General features: G+C 40.9%; 1 protein-coding gene across 2 annotated transcripts in view; it reads left to right on the top strand.

Moving 5' to 3' along the window:
- ABCC4 (ATP binding cassette subfamily C member 4 (PEL blood group)) overlaps nucleotides 1-16,261 on the top strand; it is a 627,509-nt gene that overhangs the window by 126,090 nt on the left and 485,158 nt on the right. The window lies entirely within an intron of this gene.

Here is a 16,261-nt window from a genome sequence, read left to right as displayed (position 1 = left end):
ACAGCAGGCAGATCCCAGTTTCAGTTAACGGTGGAAGATGTGGATGCTCCTAAAAACTGTTTACTCTTGCAAAACCAGCCCTGCAACCAACTCTCGCTGCAATTTCAGTATGTCAAACTGCAGCAAACTGGACTAGTGCAATGAACAACTAATATCATCCTGTATTCAAGGAATATGCTTTAACCAAGCAACTACCTTCTTTCTATCTTTTCTGTGGATGCCCTATATCATGTGATAACACAAATTGCTACAATGGGTCTAATCTCCACTCACATGGGCAGAATCTTGTGGCTTAAAGCCTGGACAGCTAAAGCTGCCAGCAAAAAGCACCTCACACATTAGCCCTTACAAGGCGGATGTCCTTTTTTGGGGATGCACCTGACCATTTTATCAAAGGTGTCAGAGGAGAAAAGGTTTTACTTCCACAGCAGAAGATTCTTAAACCTCCCTCCTCAGGAGCCTCTACCTTCTCAAAATACAGAACACATGACTGCTTTACCTAGGTTTCAGCTTTATGTTCAGTCATTCTTTTTGGTGCGAGACTTGACCCACAAAGACCACCCAATTTTCTCTAAGGCCCTCTTCACAATAAAAGGGCACCCTCACTCCCTTACTAATAGTGGGGGGATGTCTGTTATAGTTGGCCTCCCTCTGGGTCCCAGACATCCCAGACCTCTGGGTTCAATTGATGGTTTCACGGGGTATATGATAGAGTTCAAAACTCTCACTCCTCACCATTTTCTTTTCTCAAATCAACCAAAAACTGCCCAAGGAAAGTCAGATTTACAGAATGCCCTAAACCATCTCTTGTCCCAGAGAGTATTTGTGCCAGTACCCCTAGAAGACAAGTCCAAAATATTATATTAACAGTACTGCAGCCTATTGGGGCTCTTTGGCCTATTTTGGACTTAAAATCTCCCAACAAATACCTTAAAATTCCAACATTTAGCATGGAATCCAAAAGGTTGGTAATTGCATCCCTCAGACAAGGGGAATAGCTGGCATCTGTAGACATCCAAGATGCCTATCTGTATTTTTGTCTACCTCAGCACCGTCACTTCCAATATGTTGCACTACCCTTTGACCTACCTTCTGCTCCCAGTGTATTTGCAATCTGATATCCCAGAATCTGGATGTAGACAGATTACTCTGTGCCTTGCATTTCACGCTTTAGCATTCCTACAATCAGGTCTTGACTAGAACTTGGCCTTATACCAGTGTTTCTCAACTTCAGTCCTCAATTATTTTGCACCGTTGATTTGATCAGTTTCACTGCCTTAGTAACTACCACAGCCGTTTCATCTGAGGGAAATCCTGAAAATATGACCTGTTGGGGCGCCTTGAGGACTGGAGTAGAAAAACACTGCCTTAAACATTTTAAAAGGATATGTTTCTGCCTTGTCCATTCTTTTTCAAAGACCTCTATCTTCACTCTCCCTTCTTTTAAGGTGTTTCTTGCATCAAGCCTTTCTTTCAGCACCCTTTGCTTCCTTGGAATCTCCACTTGGTTCTCTTTGTCTTGCAAGAACCACCCTTTGAATCCATTGAGATATTCCCTCAGATGTCCTGTAACATGGCCTTTTTGGTTACTATCACATCTGTCAAATATTTCTGTGAGTTGGCAGCAGTCTCTTGTAAGGAGCCATTCCTCATTCTTCACAGTGACAAGGTGGTCTTATGTTCATGACCATCCTTTCTTTCTCGGGTGTTAGCAGCCTTCCATTTCAGTTAGGACATAATCCTACTATTCTTATTCCCTACTCCAAAGCTTCAAAAGGAATTTTCTGTTCATTGCCTGGACGTAGTCAGAGCTATTATAGTCCACTTCAAAGTAACGGCTTTGATCAGACAGATGAAGTCCCTATTTGCCCTGTCCTCAGGACCTCACATGGGATACCCTGCTTCCAAGTCCATCATTGATGGATAAGATGTCTTATCGGTAGAGCTTATACCCTCAAGGACAAATCTCCTCCTGTGCTGTTATGCACCCATTCCACCAGATCAATAGTTTCCTGGGCTTTGTTTTATTAATTCCTTATTTAATCAAGGCATTCGGATACACATTTTTTTGATCAATCACAACCATCAACAACAATGAGATTTTTCCTGGGCTTTGTATGCCCATCACCTGGTCCTCTGTTCATACTTTTTCAAAGTTCTACCAGGTGGATGTCCAGACTTCTGCAGATGCAACATTCAATTGCAAGGTTCGTGCAGCAGCATTCTGAAGTTGAGTCTGCTGACCCTTGTTGTTTTTTGAGCCTGTTGGCACAGTTCTGTTTACCTAGTTATTGCCCCCTCTTCGCATTTATTGCTTGGGGAGGTCCCAGGGTCTGTACTTTGCTTGTGTCCTGTACTGTACGATTAAGATAAGAGGAATTTTGACTTGGCTGTAAATTTCAATAATTGGAGTACAGTACAGGACACATGCCACCCCTTCCTTTTCTTGGTTATTCTGCATTGATTGCTACAAAAAGAGGACTCAGAGTGAAGTAGGGTTACAGGGGGAGCACCCAGGGGGAGTATCTGGGAAAGCTTTGCTAGTGGCGGAATGCCTGAAGGTACGAGCCTTTAACCCAGGGGCTATGAATACTTTGCCTGTGTCCTGTACTGTACTCCAAGATATGTAATTTACAGGCAAGTCTAAATTCCACATTTTCTTCCCATCTTATATAGACATTGTGGCTAAGGTAGAAGTTTGGATCAAACTTTGATAATTTGTAACAGGGAGTAATTTGTACATGGAAGAAACGTGATTGTCCAAGTAAACTAATTAAAAACACAAATAGGCTACTTTAAAAAAGTGTGATTAAGATATAGTTACATTTTTTAAAAATATTATAAATACCTTTTTTTTCTTTTTTTTCACCCCTGTTCTCAGCTGCATAAAGGGCTTGGAGAGGTGGGGTACTTATGCTCTTTCTCACCCAAGAGCAGTACACTGATCTTCCCAGTGACTGGCTATGCAGGGGTGTGTGTCAACACGAGTCTGACCATTTGAGGACAGGCAGGCTCACATCACAGCCAGAAACTGACCATGCTGGGCTGGATGTGCTTCTGTGCCTAGAGTGGTCAATTTGAAGTAGGAAAACAGGGGGAGTGGCAGTATCAACACTAATTTCACACAAAGGAAGCAATGCAAAGAGAACAGGATACTTTTTAACATGGAACAATGCATGGTACAACATACACTTATCAGGAATATGAATTGTTGGGGCAACAAACACTTTAACTTCAACCATATTCCAGAGATCTTTACTGTGTGACCCTACATGGCACTGCACAGCCTTCTGTAAAAGTTTTGGCCAGGGATGCCCCAGTTGTCCCTTTTTACAATGTAAGACTGCATGGTGTTGGGTAGGGTTGCACAGTGCAGATCTTTGGAGCAGACATATTTATTTACCAATGCTTGGAACATTGAGTGGGTAGAGAGGGCTATAAAGGGAATTAGGATTTTTTTGTTAATGCCATAGAAAGATTGACTGCTTGAAGCAATATAAATTGTTTTGGTGTTAGATTCTTTACATTCTAATAGCTTTAATTCAACTTAATACACATGACATTCTTTTTGTTATTGTTAAATTCAATCCACCAAGGTTACATTTATTGTACAAGTGCATTTAGCGAGTTGCATATTTTGCAGTCTTATTTGTTAAAGCGTATTCCAGTCCAAAATCTATTTTTCAGTATGTTTGGCATCATATTTTACTTTTACTGTGGAATTTAGATTTTAGGTCATGCAACGTTTGATACAAGATTTGCATTCCTTGAAAGGAACGCTTTGCATTTTCCTTTACCTGACAATTACCTGCTTTGTGTCGGTAAAGACATGGGTGAGAAAACAAAATTCAGTTTTGGTGCAGTTGCCATTTTTTTGTTCATGAGGGTCTCTGCTGATTCTAAAACCTCGTACACAGGGTGAGAATATCGGTCCAATGATCGTCTTTTTTTTTATTTTTGCATGCTAGTCTCATATCAAAAATGAAGTGGTAACTAAAGTTACAGAAAATCTTATATGACAGAGTACAACTTTGAAAGTGATGTAATGTATTGTAATGTATTCTGTTGTTTCTGAGCAAACAAAAATCGTATGTTCTAGTATCATACGAGAAAAATGTTTGTCCCTTTTGGATAATTTTGCATGAACTGTTGTGATTGGCACTTGAAAGCTGTGTACTAGAGATCAGATTATTGTATGATCGCTTCGAAATCGGTATTTTTCATTCGTTTTTTTTTTTTTTTTTTCTTAATCGTATATACTAGGCATTACGGATGAATCTAGTCTAGAAGGGAAGTACGAGACTAGAACCGCTAAATCCGGGTACACACGGAGCCGAATGTCGGGAGACGATAGCCAGTGAAATAAAAAACGGCCAACATTCGGCCCTGAAACCCCTTAAGCACTGAGGAGGGTACCTGGGGTTGTCAAAGAATAAAGGGCTGACAGCATGTCACAGAGCTTGTATAGTTCCTGTTTTACTTACTGACGAGTCTGGATTAATTATCTGAATTTTTTTCTGCAGTTAGATGGCTATCACAGGAGCACATTTCCTTCATTAGGAAACTCAGGAAGAGATTATTTCAGTGTTAAAGGATTTGTGTATCATAAAACAGAAATAATAAAATAAGTAATGACATTTACAGCCTTGAGTGTTGAAATTCATGTCCGCTGCTTGTACAATTCTGGTCTCTTAAAGGACTCCTTTCCTGAGAACAGCAGGGAAGCTGCCATTGACACTTCTCATTTTGCAAATGCTAGCTTCCTGGCTGTCATGGATATCCTCTTGCTTTGTGTAATTTACTGTACCTGGAACAAATATGCAACTAAAGATGTCTGATGTTATTCTAACTTTACAGATACAGATGCCTGTCTCAGGTCAGTGAATCAAAAATGAGTTAAATCAAAAATGACTGAACTCGAGTAGACCTACTTGAGTAGGTCTGTATACTAGCTAGAGAACTAGCATCATTAGACATTATTGAACATCGTAGGTCAGGGTACTAGCCAGAGAAATAGCATCATCATCAAACATTACTGAACTGAATAGGTCATGGTACTAGCTAGAGAACTAGCATCATCATGAAACATTACTTAACCAAATAGGTCAGGGTAATAGCATCATCATTAAACATTATTGAACTCAGTTGGTCAGTGTACTAGCCAGAGAACTATCATCATCATCAAACATTATTGAACTCAGTAGGCCCAAGTACTATCCAGAAAGCTCACTAGCATCATCATCAAACATTATTGAACTCAGTAGGCCCGGGTACTATCCAGAGAGAGAGCATTATTATCAAACATTATTAAACTCAGTAGGCCTGGGGACTAGCCAGAGAGAGACCATTATCATCAAACATTATTGAACTCAGTAGGCCCAGGTACTGTCCAGAGAGAGAGCATAATTATCAAACATTATTGAACTCAGTAGGCCCGGGTACTAGCCAGAGAACTAGTTCATCAAACCTTATTGAACGCAATAGGCTAGGATACTAGCCAGAGAGTTAGCCATCATTAAAAGCGGGTCAACAATGGCAGGCCCACGTGACTTGCAGGAAAGATTTACTTTATCTGGTTGTCTTCCCAATTTTCTTATGCCGCGTACACACGGTCGGACTTTTCGGCTACAAAAGTCAGAAAGCCCGTCCGACAGACTTTCGACGGACTTTTGGCGGACTTTCTAACAAACGGACTTGCCTATATACGATCACACAAAAGTCCGACAGCCTAGTACGCGGTGACGTACACCAAGTCGGACGAGACTATAAAACGGAAGTTCGGTAGCCCGTACGACACCCTTTGGGCTCCTTCTGCTAATCTCATGTTTATCTTGTGTTAGTAGAAGTTTGGTGAGAGACGATTCGCGCTTGTGAGACTCGTATTTTTCAGTTCGTTTTAACTGTTGTTCAGTCTGTGCTTGTGAGGTTTGTATCTGCTTTTCAGTGCGTTTGGTCAGTTGGCATTGAGCAATCTTTGTTTTATTGTTCGATCGTTGCTGATTTTCAGGTCGCTCTTCACAGGCCTTGCTGTTCTTCAGTGCGTTCTGTTAAGTGCGTTCTGACCAGCCGACCGTTTTGAAGCCATGTTATGTGTATGTACTCATCGTAGAGCTCGTGCATTGTATGTGCTTGGTGCTGTAGTTCATTCTTCAGCCCAAGACCAGTCCATGAACAGGGCGAGGAGGAGTTCATGGACGAAGAATTGGTTGCTCCAGCGTGACCAATTCTGTCACATGCCATTGCTCTGTGAGATCCGTGAGAATAATCCTGAGGATTTCAGGAACTTTCTCCAGATGACAGACCCCGTTTTTGACCGTTTGGTGGCTCTGCTCACCCCTTATATCAGCAGACAGGATACCTGCATGAGGCAAGCCATCACTCCGGAGCAGAGGCTAGTCGCCATGTTGCGGTACTTGGCGACAGGGAGAAGCCTGCAGGACCTTAAAGTGGAGTTCCACCCACTTTTACAACTCTTCAGCATCCCTCACTAAACTGTGCACTGTAAACAAATTGGATATTTTTTTTATTATTTTTCTCAGCACCTACTGTATATCTGCTGTATTCATTTTTCACTTCCTCCTCCCTGGCCGTGGCCCATCGCATCATTTCCTGTTTGCAATGCCTTCTGGGAAGGGACAGCAGCTGCCTCTGACACTGCCGTTGCTATGGAAACCTGACCAGAAACCTATTACACTGCTTGTGCTGCACTGAGCATGTGCGAGATCTGCAAGGATGAGATCCAGGAAGAAATACAGTCTGGCTTCAGATGCCCACACTTAAGATGGCCACGGCCTGCTGTAAGTTTATAAAATAACAAACTACTGCTATAAACTAACAAAACAGACCTTAGTTTACAGACTAACTTTACTAGAATACATTAAGCTTGTGTATTATAGGGGTATTTTTATTTAAAAAGTATAATTTCGGCCGGAACACCACTTTAAGTTCTCGACAGGCATCTCCCCCCAGGCTCTGGGGATAATTATCCCAGAGACCTGTTCTGCCATCATTCAGGTCCTGCGGAAGGAGTATATTAAGGTAAGAATTTTATCCTTTATTAGCATCACATGTTATTTTATTTAATGTTTGATAATGTAATGTATTTCTTAACTCAAACACTACTTACCATCATTGCAATATAGTGTGAATGTCCCCTTTTTGTCCTCATGCATGCTGTAATTTTTCATGTTTTTTTTTTGTCCTGCATGTATATTTGCCTTCACTAACCTCCCCAGCATGCAATGCTGGGCACATATCCATCTAGTCTACTCACTTTGAATGTATTTTGTCAGCTGCATTGTAGTTTTTTTCCCCTAAACCCAATCCAAATAGTGTGTGTGTCATTAACTCAATTTCCAATTCCCTCCCCCCCTAAACTCCATCCAAATAGTGTGTGTGTGTCATTAACTCAATTTCCAATCCCACCCCCCCAAACTCCATCCAAATAGTGTGTGTGTCATTAACTCAATTTCCAACCAACCCCCCCTAAACTCCATCCAAATAGTGTGTGTGTCATTAACTCAATTTCCAATCCCCTCTCCCCCTAAACTCCATCCAAATAGTGTGTATGTCATTAACTCAATTTCCAATCCCCCCCCCCCTAAACTCCATCCAAATAGTGTGTGTGTCATTAACTCAATTTCCAATCCCCTCCCCCCCTAAACTCCATCCAAATTGTGTGTGTGTCATTAACTCAATTTCCAATCCTCCCCCCCCTAATAATTTGGTATAATGTTCTGAGGTGTTGATTTAAAAAAAGCAAATATATGTTGCACTTTGCAAAATGCATTTGCACTCTGCAAGTGCATTTGCTCCAGGGCTTTAGTAAATGAGCAGAAGCTCTGCTGATTTCCATCATCCAATCATGTGCAAGCCACAAAGTTTTGAGATTAATTGCCCTTGCATGTGATTGGGTACTCCTTGCAACATGAAGCCTTTTTACCTTACCTCATTTACTAAGCTGTGGAGCAACTGCACTTGCAGAGTGCAACAACTGCACTTTTCAAACTGCACAGTCTTTGTAGCCTTTAGTCAATCAAACCCTGCGTGTCCTTAAACTTAATTTCTAATTTCACCACCCCCTAAAATGTAACAATGTGCCATCAGAGGGGGTGAGCAATCTGATAAGTGTGCCTTTCCATATTATTTATTCTAGAAGATTTCAATTTTTTAATGTTATACTGATGCTGGGCAATATTGTTTTAATAAGTGTAATGTTCTTGCAATGTTCTTTTCAAAATTACTGATTTTTGGTTTCTTGTTTGATTCCCCAGTTTCCTTCAATGCCACAGGAATGGCAGACTGTGGCATCCCATTTTGCCACCCGTTGGGACTTTCCCAACTGTGGAGGGGCTATATATGGGAAACATGTCCACATTGTGCCACCACCCCATTCGGGGTCATACTATTTTAATTATAAGGGGTTCCATAGTATTGTCCTAATGGCGGTGGTGTCGGCACAATATGACTTTCTGTATGCGGACGTGGGGAAGAATGGCCGGATGTCGGATGGAGGAGTATTTGCCCAGACGGAGTTCTACCAGCGTCTCCAGAGTGGTGGCCTGGGATTGCCACCTGATGCGGATAACGTGGAAGGACTCCCCTTTGTCTTCATAGCAGATGAAGCCTTCGCTCTGAGCAAGCACCTCATGAGGCCATTCCCCCAAGGACCCTCACCCCAGAGAGGAGGGTTTTTAATTTCCAGCTGGCCAGAGCAAGAAGAGTTGTTGAGAATGCTTTTGGGATTCTGGCCAGCCGGTTCCGCCTGTTTCAGACATCGATAAAACTTGCGGAATACAAACTTAATTACATCATTTTAGCATGCTGCATCCTGCACAACTTTTTGAACAAACATTCACCAAATTATATTTTGCCAGTTGGGCCTGAGGCCGGACTTATTATTAGTGACAATCTGACGGGCCTGGATACTGTCCGTACTGGCTTGGCCCCCCAAAGTGCCCGTCAAGTTCGTGATCAATATGTAGATTATTTTATGGGTAGGGGGGCCATTGCAATGACCCAGAATATTTAATTTGTCAAAATAAAAAATCTAGATCAAATCTTGAATTATATTTATTGCTTGCCTTTCTTTTTGCCTTTCTCCTAGGTTATTGTAGAGCACTTGTAGTGCCAAGTGTATTTTCATTTATTAAATAAGCACCATTGTCACTGTAAGCAACTATTTTAAGTTTAAACAAACTGATACTGAGCATTGAAAGAAGAAACCACAAATTTTGTTAATTACTACACAGATTTTTTAATATTCGGTGTACATTCACTTATGTGTTTTTTAAAATTTTATAATATATATATTTAGAAATGTTTACCAATAGAATTAGGTTTTTTTTTGTACAATATTTTATTTTCTTTTTGTTTTAACAAACAGCCCCCCCCCTTTTTTTGTTTTTTTTAAAACAGGCCTCTATTTTTTATTTATGTTTTTGTTTTTTTTAAAACAGGCCTCTATTTTTTAATTTTTTTTTTTGTTTTTTTTTAAAACAGGCCTCTATTTTTTTTTTTTGTATTTGTATTTTTAGTTTTGGGAAAACAGGCATAGAATTTTTAGAACAGAAAAGAGAAGGCCCAGAATGGGGTCAGCAAACAAGGAAATGAAGAACATGATCGATGTTTTTTTGGTTGAAAAAGGGCATTTAGATTCTCCCCAAAACATCGATCATGTTCTTCATTTCCTGCTGCATACGATCCAGCCGATTCCGCATTACATCAATCTCCCCATTCCAGGCCATTATCTGACCAATTAGTCATTGTGCACTGTCTGTGCTAAAATGTTCTCCTCGACCTAAAATTGAATGAAAAAAAGATGTGTTTAGAAATATGCAGCCATACATAGATTACCTTACCATAAGCTGGTGGCTCAGAAACTGACCTGGTGGGGTGCTCATGTCGCATACTTCCGAAACATCCTCGGGGGTGGCGCTGTTGCTTGATTCAAGCACAACCAGATCACCTAAAATAGAGTAGAAAATGTTATTTACAAAATATGCAGCCATACATAGATTACTGTAAGCTAGTGTGTCAGACACTCACCTGGTGGGGTGCCCATGTCGGCCACCTCTCCTTCCTCCACATCCTCAGTGGGGCTTAGGCTGATTTCCCAATTATGGTGTTGCGGTTGGGGGGGGGGGCTGGGTTCATCTTGTCTTTTCTCCCCTATGTGAATGAAAAAAAAAATATACTTAGCACACAGATATTTTAGTACATAGTAAGCTTAAAACATTGTAGTGAAGTGGTGTACAAATTGTCTGTTTTTGTGTAGAGTTCCTAGTTTAATACATTTTTCCAATTTCTCAAGACATATCTAGATATAGGTCTGTATATATGTAACAAGGTTTATTAAAGATCATTTCAAACGATATAAACTTGTACATTAAAGAAAAGCACATGGAGCAGTATACAAGGTAATAAACAGAATATGAACACACGACAAGTACTTACTTTACGGAATCGTCTGTACTGATCCGGTTCGCGGAGTTTGAGGTCGGACCATCTTTTCCTAATCTGATCTTTGGAGCGCTGTACCCCAAAAGAAAGATGTAATGTCTTCACCACCTTCGCCATTATTTTGGCTTTTCTAAAATTAGGCCAGGCGTACGGTCCATACTTCCCATCATGGTCATTTTTTCTCAGAATTGCCACCATTTCCACCATCTCTTTAAAGGACATATTAGAGGCCTTAAATCTCTGCTTCCCAGATCTGGACGTTCCCGGCCTCCGGGCTTTTGTCGCTGCCTGAGGTAGTACACACCTGATGTGTCTCCGCCATTGTTCATCCCACTACGCAACGTAGAAGCAATGGGCGGAGAATATTCGTTAAACTAGAACGTCAGGGGCGGGCGACGCAGGCGGAGTTTCACACATGCGCAGCGTATAAAGAGAGGTATTACGCATGTGTCGTACGTACGTTCTGTGCGTAAAGACAAGGGGCTGAGAATATGCGTAAAGAAAAAGAACGTCAGGGGCGGGCAAAGCAGGCGGAGTTTTACGCATGCGCAGTGTATAAAACGTTCTTACGTATTGTGTCGTACGTACGTTCTGTGCGTAGATGATAGTGGACTGGGACGCTAGAAAACGAAGGTAATTTTAAATGTTTAAATTTGGTAAAAACTTCGTAGCAAGCAGCCTATATGGCTTGACAGATTGATGAGGCCTATGTTGGGATAAGATGATGAAGGTTTAGCAGAAACATAAGTGTTTTTTTGTCTTGTGTCTTTATCTTAAACAGAAATTATGAATGCATAATTTAAGGAGCCTGAATTTCTGTCGGCTTTTATCGATCAATACAGAGAGATGAGAAATCTGTGGGAGGTCAAACACCCTCAATATTATCTTAAGCATGTAAGGAAGTCAACGCTGGAGAGACTTCTGACATTTGTCCAGACGTACATCCCAGAAGCAACGATGGAGATGTTGTTATCGAAAATTGGGATCTTGAGGAACATGTATAAGAGGGAGCATAACAAGATCCAGAATTCCCTGAGATCAGGAGCATCAGCAGATGATGTATATGTACCCAGGCTGTAGTACTACAATAAACTACGTCTTCTTGATGACCAGACTGAAGCCAGGGCATCACTTTCATCCCTTCCCTCCACCCTTCCCTCCACCCTTCCATGCACTCTTCCATGCACCCTTCCCTCCACCCAGAGCAGAGGCTGATGAGGACCAAGCTGGGTCTTCCATCCTGGAAGAACCGGATGTGACCATCTGGAGTCAGGTAAATTAATTTCACAAATATTTACTGTCCAAATATTAATGATGTTAACTAGATGTTATAATTGATTAAAAGAATTTTATCCTAAAAATGATGTATACATATCAATTGACAGTAGTGGCCAAATATGTTTGTCACCTGCTTTAAAAAATGATGGTGTCTGATTTCTAGACTCTTTTATTAATAGATGTATTAAAATTGAATTTGCAAGTCATGAGAAGCAAATTGTGTGTCATTGATGAACCAAAAACAAACAACTAAAACTGTCCCTTTTTTATACACAGGATGAGGTCAGCCAGGAGGAAAGTGGGGAAAGTTGCAGGCAGGAGTAGGCTGGGCCCAGGGACAGCCAGGAGGAGGCCGGACCCAGTGTCATCCAGGAGGAGGGAGGACCCAGTGTCATCCAGGAGGAGGCAGGACCCTGTGTCATCCTGGAGGAGGCCGGACCCAGTGTCAGGCAGGAGGTGGCTGGGCCCAGTAGGAGCCTGACCCAATCCCAAGTGGCTCCCCTCCGCCTTCCTACAAAGAGGGCCAGGAAGGGGACGGTGACACAGGAGCCATCCCTGCCCCTCATGCGAGAGGCCACCAATTTTTTGAAGAGCCCCCCCGAAGCTGAAGAGGCCTATGGGTGCTATTTAGCCAGCAGGCTGCTTCAAATGGAGTGGGGCCAATGCCTCATTTGTGAAAAACTGTTTGCTGAAATGATACACAAGGGGCTGAACGGCGAGCTAACTGCCAACACACAAATAAATGAAGCAGCCTCCTCAGCCTCCCCCCCCCCCCGTCCTGCCACAACTCAACCACCAGAGCCACAGCCTCCAAGGAAGGCTGCAGGGAAGGGTGCAGGACAGCGTGGAGGGAAGGCTGCAGGGAAGAGAAGAAAGTGATGACCTGGGTTCAGTCTGGTCTGACAGAAGACACAGGCTGTTGTAGTACCACAGTCTGGGGACATCTATATCATCTGCTGCTGCTGCTGCTGATCTCTGGGATTCCTGGACCAGATTGTGCTCCCTCTTATATGGACTCCTCAAGATCCCAATTTTCTTGTCCACAGACTTTTGCCAGCGTTAACTTCCTCTTTATTTTATTTTTACAATAAATAAATGGATATTTTAGTTTATGAAAAGACTTTATGTGTTTTAATTAACATCATTGATTTAGAGACAATGTCAAATTAACAAGGGACAACAATCTCCTTGAGGTTGCAAAAACACCCCAAAAAAATATAATGTTCTAGTGGTAACTTAAAAAAAAAAAAAAAAAAAAAAATATACATAACCAAAAAAGGTTCTTTTGTGTTAACTTTATATACAACGAAAAAATCAAAATACAAAAATAAATGGTTCTTTGTGGTAACTTAAACCAAACAAAATTAGAAAAAAAAATAAATAAAAGAAAAATGTATTTGTGTTCAATTTAAGAACTACAGAAATCCAAAATAAAAATGGTTCTTTGTGGTAACTTTACAAACACACACACAAAAAAAAATTGAGATAAAGATAAAATAATTTCGACAATAATCATAAAAAAAAACCAGGATAAAATCTACAATAAAAGATGACTCCCCCAAAAATAAAAAGTGTAAAAATTAGTATTAGTATGGAGATATGGCTTTTCAAAAAAATACTATATCATTCATGAGATCAAAGAGAAAAAGAATCCAGAAATCAGTTTGGGAGAACTCTGTGTGAATAGGAACAGCAAAACATCTTCGTTATTATAGCATTATTTTAAAGAAGACATTACATGCGCTGCATTCAACAATCACAGAATTTGCAGCGTGAGGAATGTGCTACCTACAATACGAACACTAGTTTTACTAGACCGAGTGCTTCCGTTTAGTTTTTGCTTCTGAGCATGCGTCGTTTTTTTGTCCGCCAAACTAGCATACAGACGACCGGATTTCGGGGTCCAGCGGAGTTACAACGTAAAGATTTGAAGCATGTTCCAAATCTAAAGTCCGTCAGATTTGTGGCTGGAAAAGTCCGCTGAAAGTCCGGGGAAGCCCAGACACGATCAGATTGTCCGCCGGACTTTTGTAGCCGAAAAGTCCGACTGTGTGTACACGGCATTAGATTGTTGCTTACACCACTCCTCTGCTGTATAATATTAAATGTACTTCATGGCAGCTGCAATAAAGTAAACTCTGCATCCCATTCATGAAAAATATTTAAAAGAAAGAAAAAAATCACAAATTTAAAACCAGTGGCACATGCATTTTCTCCCTGTTTGTCTTTGTGACATTTTATGAACCTGCACCTGCTGAGAAAGACACAGTTCAGACTTATCACTTGAAAAAAACTTTGCTGTTTTACCTGTTTTATCCTGATTATTGCATCTTTTGGTGTGGTTCCTAACAAGTAAAACCCCTAACATGCTGCACTACTGACTTACACTCAAATGCGTGAAGATATAATTGTCATATATTAATAAAATATGCTGTTTATAGTCCAAAATTATGTGTATACACATTGAAAAAAAACCATATTGAACTGATTTGTATATAATGGACAAAAAGTCCCAAAATATTGTGAACAGTCCCAACATTTGCCAAATCCACTCCTTTTGCTGTGATCACATGTGCTGCAAAAGAAAAAAGCTCCACTGTCTCCCAAAGGGCAAATTCTTATCTCCACCGTTGACCCTCACTACAAGGGTCAAATTGGCTTATACAGTTGTGCTCATAAGTTTACATACCCTGGCAAATTTTATTATTTCTTGGCCATTCTTCAGAGAATATGAATGATAACACAAAAACATTTCTTTCACTCATGGTTAGTGTTTGGCTGAAGCCATTTATTATCAAACAACTGTGTTTACTCTTTGAATAATAATCACAACAGAAACTACCCAAATGACCCTGATCAAAAGTTTACATACCCTGGTGATTTTGGCCTGATAACATGCACACAAGTTGACACAAAGGGGTTTGAATGGCTATTAAAGGTAACCATCCCCACCTGTGATCTGTTTGGTTGCAAGTAGTGTGTGTGTGTATGTGTATAAAAGGTCAGTGAGTTTCTGGGCTCCTGACAGACCCAGTGATGCACTGACGTTTCTGGATTCTGATTCATGGGGCAAGCAAAAGAATTGTCAAAGGATCTGTGGGAAAAGGTAGTTAAACTGTATAAAACAGGAAAGGGATATAAAAAGATGTCCAAGGAATGGAGAATGCCAATCAGCAGTGTTCAAACTCTAATCAAGAAGTGAAAAATGAGAGGTTCTGTTGAAACCAAACCACGGTCAGGTAGACCAACTAAGTTTTCACCCACAACTGCCAGGAAATTTGTTTCGGGATGCAAAGAAAAACCCACAAATGACTTCATTTGAAATACAGGACTCTCTGAAAACATGTGGTGTGGCTGTTTCAAGATGTACAATAAGGAGGCACTTGAAGAAAGATGGGTTGCATGGTCGAGTCGCCAGAAGAAAGCCATTACTACGCAAATGCCACAAACATAAACACTTAATTTGGAGAGAAGTCAACAAGGCCTATGATGAAAGGTACACCATTTCTACTGTGAAACACAGAGGTGGATCGCTGATGTTTTGGGGATGTGTGAGCTACAAAGGCACAGGAAATTTGGTCAAAATTGATGGCAAGATGAATGCAGTATGTTATCAAAAAATACTGGAGGAACATTTGCATTCGTCAGCCAGGAAGCTGCGCATGGGACATACTTGGACATTCCAATATGACAATGATCCAAAACACAAGGCCAAGTTGACCTGTCATTGGCTACAGCATAATAAAGTGAAGGTTCTGGAGTGGCCATCTCAGTCTCCTGACCTCAATATCATTGAGCCATTCTGGGGAGATCTCAAACGTGCAGTTCATGCAAGACAGCCTAAGAATTTACAGGAACTGGAGGCTTTTTGCCAAGAGGAATGGGCAGCTTTACCACCTGAGAAGATAAAGAGCCTCATCCACAAATGCCACAAGAGACTTCAAGCTGTCATTGATGTTAAATGGGGCAATGCATGGTATTAAGGACTGGGGTATGTAAACTTTTGTTCATCATCTGGGTAGTTTCTGTTGCCATTATGATTTAAAAAGAGTAAACACAGTTGATTGATAATAATGGCTTCAGCCAAACACTAACCATGAGTGAAAGAAAAGTTTTTGTGTTATCATTCATATTCTCTGAAAAATGGCCAAGACATCATAAATTCTGCCAGGGTATGTAAACTTATGAGCACAACTGTATGTCAAACACCAGGACTCACGGATTAATCATATTCCATTAAATTCTGCTTGCATGTGTAGCCCAAAAAACGTTGTTTTGAGGAACCACAAAGCCCAGCCTTTTCATTTGCATGAGGTGGTTTTCAAACTCAGAGGCAAAGAAGACAAACCATAGTGCTCACCGTCGTATATAACTCTATTAAAATGCAAAAAAAAAAACATTTACATATGAAGGAAAGGTACAAGCGCTTCTCTCCAGCTCAGTCTCAGAGTGAAGCATTGCTGTCCGGGAGGAGAAAAAAAAACAAGTACTGCTATAGTAAAGCGAGAGATCCCTTATGGGA

This window comes from Aquarana catesbeiana, linkage group LG02 (genome assembly GCF_042186555.1).
Source record: "Aquarana catesbeiana isolate 2022-GZ linkage group LG02, ASM4218655v1, whole genome shotgun sequence".
NCBI lineage: Eukaryota > Metazoa > Chordata > Amphibia > Anura > Ranidae > Aquarana > Aquarana catesbeiana.
Note: the sequence above shows the minus strand (reverse complement) of the source record. Positions and strands in the feature narration are given on the sequence as shown.